This window comes from Hordeum vulgare, chromosome 5H, assembly GCF_904849725.1.
Source record: "Hordeum vulgare subsp. vulgare chromosome 5H, MorexV3_pseudomolecules_assembly, whole genome shotgun sequence".
Lineage (NCBI taxonomy): Eukaryota > Viridiplantae > Streptophyta > Magnoliopsida > Poales > Poaceae > Hordeum > Hordeum vulgare.
This window is the reverse complement of record NC_058522.1, coordinates 164,356,587-164,363,654: the sequence shown is the minus strand read 5'-3', so window position 1 is coordinate 164,363,654 and position 7,068 is coordinate 164,356,587. Positions and strand designations below refer to the sequence as shown.

Below are 7,068 nucleotides of genomic sequence, written 5' to 3'. Positions count from 1 at the left end.
CGTCTTGGCAAACAGATTCAGTTACCATATCCACATAGTGAGTCAGTGTCTAAGCGTCCTTTTGATTTAGTTCATTCCGATGTATGGGGTCCGGCTCCCTTCACTTCGAAAGGGGGTCATAAATACTATATTATTTTCATAGATGACTTCTCTCGTTACACATGGCTTTATTTCATGACTTCTCGTAGTGAGGTGTTGTCCATTTATAAGCGTTTTGCTGCCATGGTTCATACTCAGTTCTCTTCTCCCATTCGTGTGTTCCGTGCTGACTCCGCTGGCGAGTATATCTCTAAGATGTTGCGTGGTGTTCTTGCTGAGCAAGGGACTCTCTCTCTCTCAATTCTCTTGTCCTGGTGCTCACGCTCAGAATGCCGTGGCTGGGCGCAAGCATCGTCATCTTCTTGAGACGGCTCGTGCATTGATGATTGCTGCCTCTCTCCCGCCTCATTTTTGGGCTGAGGCCGTCTCCACCTCCACCTATCTCATCAATTTCCAGCCTTCCGCTGCCCTACAGGGTGGTGTTCCTTTCGAGCGTCTTTTTGATCGTTCTCCCGATTATTCGATGCTTCGCTTGTTTGGTTGTGTTTGCTATGTTCTTCTTGCCCCCCGCGAACGCACCAAACTGACCGCTCAGTCTGTTGAGTGTGTCTTCTTAGGCTATAGTGATGAGCATAAGGGCTATCGTTGTTGGGATCCTATCGGTCGTCGGATGCGTATCTCTTGGGATGTGACTTTCGATGAGTCTCGTCCCTTCTACCCACTCCCATCTTCCTCGACTTTTTCAGTGGAGGATATATCTTTCCTCACTTTTCCTGACACACCTATCACACCCGTCGAGCCTTTGCCTATTCGCTCTGCTCCCTCTGCTTCTCCACCTCCAGTCGATTTGTCGCCACCATCTTCCACGGTCTCCTCGTCTAGCATGTCACCAGATTCTACTCCTTCATCTCCGGTGACTTCTTCGTCGCCACTCCCTGATTCTACATTGGTGATGCCTCCTTCCATTGTTCCATCTTTTCCTCAGTGTTACACTCGTCGTTCACGTTCTGTGGATGCCTCTGTGGATGTGTCATCATCCTCGTCTCGGCCTACTTATGGCTTGCGTTCTCGTCCTCGTCCGCCTGTTGATCGTTTTGGATTTTCCACCGCTGGTGCTGCTGTTCTTGAGCTGACTACTTATCATCAGGCTGTTGTTCATCCTGAATGGCAGTTTGCAATGGCAGAGAAGATTGCTGCTCTTGAACGCACTGGTACGTGGGATCTTGTTTCCCTTCCTCCGGGAGTCCGTCCCATCACTTGTAAGTGGGTCTACAAGGTTAAAACTCGCTCTGATGGTTCTCTTGAGCGTCACAAAGCTCGTCTTGTGGCTCGTGGTTTTCAGCAGGAGCATGGTCGTGATTATGACGAGACGTTTGCTCCTGTGGCTCATATGACCACGGTTCGTACACTTCTTGTCGTGGCCTCTACACGCCACTTGACTATCTCTCAGCTTGATGTTAAGAATGCTTTTCTTAATGGTGAGCTGCGTGAGGAGGTGTACATGCAGCCACCACCTGGGTATTCTGTTCCTGATGGCATGGTATGTCGTCTTCGTCGCTCTCTCTATGGCCTTAAGCAAGCCCCCCGCGCCTGGTTTGAGCGTTTTGCCTCTATGGTGACTGCCGCTGGTTTTTCACCCAGTGTTCATGATCCAGCATTGTTCATTCACCTTTCTCCTCGTGGTCGGACTCTTCTTCTACTCTATGTTGATGACATGGTCATCACTGGGGATGACCCCGAGTATATTGCTTTTGTTAAAGCCCGCCTTAGTGAGCAGTTCCTTATGTCTGATCTTGGACCTCTTCGCTACTTTCTTGGGATTGAAGTTTCTTCTACCTCTGATGGCTTCTTTATATCCCAGAAAAAGTATATCCATGATCTTCTTGCTCGTGCTGCTCTTACTGATGAGCGCATTGTTGAGACTCCTATGGAGCTCAATGTTCACCTCTCTGCTACTCATGGTGATCCCCTGCCTGACCCAACGCGTTACCGTCATCTTGTTGGCAGTCTTGTTTATCTAGTTGTCACTCGTCCGGATATCTCTTATCCGGTACATATTCTGAGTCAGTTCGTCTCTGCTCCCACATCGGTTCACTATAGTCATCTCCTCCGTGTTCTCTGATATCTTCGGGGCACGATCTCTCACCGTCTATTCTTTCCTCGCTCCAGTTCTTTACAGCTTCAGGCCTATTCGGATGCTACGTGGGCTAGTGATCCTTCAGATCGCCGTTCACTTTCTGCTTATTGTGTTTTTCTTGGTGGTTCTCTCATTGCCTGGAAGACGAAGAAACAGATTGCAGTTTCCCGTTCGAGTGCAGAGGTTGAGTTGCGAGCGATGGCTCTTTTGACGGCAGAGGTGACTTGGTTACGGTGGTTACTTCAGGATTTTGGTGTTTCTGTCACTACACCGACTCTGCTCTTATCTGACAGTACATGTGCTATTAGCATTGCGCGCGATCCTGTGAAGCATGAGCTAACCAAGCATATTGGTGTTGATGTTTTCTATGTGCGCGCTGCTGTGCAGGATCAGGTTGTTGCTCTTCAGTATGTGCCTTCCGAGTTACAGTTGACGGATTTCCTGACGAAGGCCCAGACTAGAGCACAACATGGCTTTTATCTCTCCAAACTCAGTGTTGTTCATCCACCATGAGTTTGAGGATGGGTGTTAGAGTTATAATATAAGTCATGTACCCTTTTGTATTTATCCCAATATATAAGGGGTTTCCTGCTTATAGTCCATCACATGTACATGTATATATACTGGCCTATGGCTTCATGGAATACAAGTTGCTTATTCCTAACAACTATAACATTATTATCGATGATCATGACAATCGTGCATTTGAAGTTGCAAAGAGAAACTTGTTTTCAATGTAAAAGAAGGCATACACGACAGTGGCAATTCAACATGGCACGTTAGCAGATAACCGCTTAGCAAAATGAATTCATAAGACATGCTAAGATTCTTGCAATGATATGCAACAGTTTCTCCGACGTCATACCAATACATATCTATCCTCAACAAACTGGAGATCAATTATCTAATGCACCTTGGATCGCATGCAACAATTTGCAAAATCTATATATCACTTCATCACAAGCACCAATCCTGCAGAAGGCCGCACTAGAATGAGATAAGCTACAAATAAATGCAATGCTTTTAGTCTTACTACACAAGCGTCAACATGTATTTCCCATTTTATAAGATGTACTTCCTCAGTACAATAATATATGCCGTTTTAGTGGTTCATTTGAGCTGCTAAAACGTCATATATTATGGTACAAAAGTAGTAGCATTCATGCTAATAATAAATGTATCCTCTTCAAGTTGCTGAATTTACCGTGTTTAATCTTATTACGAATGTATCAACATGTGCTTCGTGTTCCTTGATATGCACCACGCATGGTGATAATAAATATATCCTTTTCAATTTGCTTCTATGCATGTCTTCCTTTTTTATGATCACAATCTTACTCATATACTTCTCTTCAAATACAAATTTATAGCATGTAATAAAGACAACATATACAAACATGACGTATCAACAACATATACAAACATGACGTATCAGTGGGGCGAGGCGTGTCATCACGCGGGCATTGTTAGTGCTCTGCAAGATCGGCCTACCAATTGCTTTGCCAAGGTGTTATTCGTTTCACAAGAGCTGATTGCATCTAGAAGAACAAGGTGCCACTAAACTGCGGAATTTTTGGATGGCTTGCGTTCCAGTATAGACTTTGTACCTCTGATAGACATGCCCAACATGGTTTGCAGGCTTTGGACCTCCTTTTTTCTATGCGGCCAAGAGGAAGACACTTCGTACCACATTCTCATGCAATGTGTTGTCGCAAGGGAAACCTGGCATTCTTTGTTTCCTGCAGTTACAAATCACGAATGATATCCCCAAAATATGATCAACATTCAATAGTAGTAGCATAGGGTGAGATCTAGATATCAGAGCAAGGAGGTTTCAACACTTTCGTGCTTTTCATCGCTTGGACTCTATGGAAGCAAAGAAATACTACAGCTTTCAACAACGCTCTATTACTGCCCTCGTCGATCATATACAGGAGCTACATGTTCTTAGACAGGCTGGTGTGGTGTGCTCAGATGCTTTTGTGAGACAGCACTAGATATTGTTTTCCGTAGCGTGGTGTTTTCTTGCTCCACTGCAGCTAGAACTCTTGTAATAAATTTTATACTCCCTTCTATAAAACTAGAGTACGCCACTCGGAAAAAAAATCCTGCAATTGGAAGTTGAGCATTCTGTTAAGAAGTATTAGTATTGGTCTAGGAGTCCTATTAGTCTATGTTTACTTTCCTACCTCAAGTCTTGTGTAATATATATGCCCCTTGGGCCTTCAATAAAGATAAGTTGCTTTCCTAACATGGTATTAGAGCTTAGGTTGTTTTTTTCGGGCGCCGCAACTCGCCCTCCCGATCCAATCTCTCCATCCCGATCGATCTCCATTCCGATCGATCTCCATCCAGGCTTCCCCGCTCGATCTCTGGATCCCGCCGGCTCCCCCATATCCAAACCGCTGCTGGTTCCCGTCTCCAGATTGAAGCGCTGCAGCCGCTCCTGGTTCCCGTCCAGATCGAAGCTACAGGCTGCAGGTCCAGATCGAAGCGCTGCTGGTTCGCAGACTCGCTGGATCCCACCTGGATCCCACCACGACCACATTGCTGGTTCTCGTGTCGCCGGATCCCGCCGCCTCCAGTCGCCCCCAGTTGCTGCAGATCAGGCCGGATCCCACTGGCCCCTACCGGATCTCGCAACGCCGCCGCTCCAGGTTGCGCCAGCGGCCTCGAACGCGTCGCAGAGCGCCTTGTGCTGGGCCTTGACGGCGTCGTGGGACTCCCTGGTGGGCCTGCCGCCGGGCGGCGCGGCGATGCCGAGGACGGCGTAGTGGCCGGCATTGCTGCTGCTGTTGGCGGCGGCGGCGGCGAGGACCCTGTATGCGGCGCGCGCGCTGGGCCTCCGGGCAGGCCCCGGAGCGGTCCACGGCCACGGCCATGTCGACGTGCATCTTGGCCCGCCGCAGGTCGCCGGACGCGAACAGCTTCTCCGCCGCCTCCAGCTGCTGCTTCTTCACCGCCTCCATGGCCTCGACTTCTTGCAACCATTCGATCGGTCGCCGGCTCGCCGCGAGTTGGATCAGAAGCTCGAGTTCTTGCGGCGGGTGCTGCTTGTGTTTTAGTGTGCGTACCTGCTATTATCTTTTGCTACGCTGGCTGCTGCTGCATGCTTGTCTGCACGCGATGCTGCCCGCTGATGCTAGCTACCACTTGCTACAACGTGGTGTACGCTACCTGTTGCTAGCTGCTTTCCTGCTGCTACTATTCTGCTGTTTTGGCTTTTCTGTCATTTTTTTCTGCCGTCCATCAAATCCGGTGATATTTTATGTTTTCTCATGCCATGCTAGTCCACCATACCTTTGTCTGTCAGCCTTTTCTTTGGTCCTGATCCTTCCTATGCAACTTTTGTGACCTATTTGCTCTTGTTGTTTTCTATAGAATTTTCTAGACTTCTTTTGCATTGTCGATCTACGTTTATCATGCCTTATCCGCCGAGCTTCTTTCGCCGACGGTTGTCGGGGACTATGATTTTCTGCACAATGCTTTATTCTCTTGATGTGCCATCTTCTTTTGACAACTCATCTTCTCTTGATACTTATCTTGTATCTTCAAGTGATGCGGTGTCTACCTCTGATGTGCCATCTCTTCGTCATCTCCTTCGACGACTCGACAAGTTTTGAAGACTCTTCATGCTACGACGACACTCTCAAAACGCGGATTTGGATTATCATTTTTTTTAGTACTACACTTCTTCAAATGCAATGCTATTGCATACGCTTTGCATTTGAGGGGGGTGTTAAGAAGTATTAGTATTGGTCTAGGAGTCCTATTAGTCTATGTTTACTTTCCTTGCACCTCAAGTCTTGTGTAATATATATGCCCCTTGGGCCTTTAATAAAGATAAGTTGCTTTCCTAACACATTCGACCAATGTTACCAAATACGCCCAAATGTCAGCTAACAAAGGTGGCGAGATTACATTCTATCATCTAGAAATCAACTAAGCACAAGAAAACCAGAAGAAAAGTAGAACAGCAGACAACCCTTTCCTTTTTGACCTCGCAGAATTCATTCAACCTGGCGCGTCTTTGCAACGATGAAAATTTGTGTACCTTCCAGGGGTCTTGAATTTAACTAGATCAAGTATACAAAGTTACAAGTTGCAAAACATTTAGCGTTGGGCAACAGATATGATACAGAAGCAACTTATTAGACCATCTTGAGCTCCCCACGCATTGTGTTCTGCTGACAAACATAGGGCACCACAGAACTGAATCGCTAAATACTGAAAAGTAACTGAAGGTGTGGGGGTCAATCGAGGTACAAGCCATTTAACTCGGACTCATTAGTGATATCGATCGGAATTGGAAATTTGGATTCAGGGCCACAGGTCGACGGGCCACTGTCGTTGTTGCCTTCCTCGTCTCCTCTCTCAATTTTCAGATTCGTCGGATTGATCAGTGACAGACTCCAGCCTCCAACTCCAGGTGCTTAGCGAATTCTTCTTTCGATTAACTTCGGATCTTATTCCTAATTTTTAATTTTGTAATTAACTATTGACAGGGATTTTTACTTCGTTAGAGATTGGTTTTTACCTCCTTGATTAAAGATCACAGTGTAACAGTTCTATCGGACAAGTCCCAAAACTAGATGAGTTAGACGGTTCGTCTAATTACCAAACATTGACACATGATCTCCAATTGATATATGCTACTGTATAAGTTAAAGTTTATTTTATTCATCTTCTTTATCTTGTGTTTCATTGATGCAGATTTGAGTCATCATGGGAAAACATCAGTTTGGTGCCTATAAGCGCAAAAGAAAAGCACAGGAACAAAATTTAATTAATAAATCTAATAACGGTGGTATGGACAAATTTGTTACAAAAAAGCACCGCATGTGTCATCTGGTAATCAGTCGAGAAAACGCAAAGACTTTGCGTTTCTTTTC

At 46.1% G+C, this 7,068-nt stretch overlaps 1 protein-coding gene across 4 annotated transcripts in view; it reads right to left on the bottom strand.

The window, feature by feature from the left end:
* Positions 1–2,880: 2,880 nt before the first annotated feature.
* Positions 2,881–7,068, bottom strand: part of LOC123397677 (ATPase family AAA domain-containing protein FIGL1) — a 28,862-nt gene continuing 24,674 nt past the window's right edge. For 2 of the 4 annotated variants that reach the window (XM_045092210.1, XM_045092212.1), the window contains exon 14: positions 3,362–3,915. The gene's annotated coding sequence lies outside the window, so the exon portion shown is untranslated. Of the gene's footprint in view, positions 3,149–3,361; positions 3,916–5,968; positions 6,253–7,068 lie in introns of those variants that run through there. The other 2 variants (XR_006609999.1, XM_045092211.1) reach the window with 2 other exon arrangements.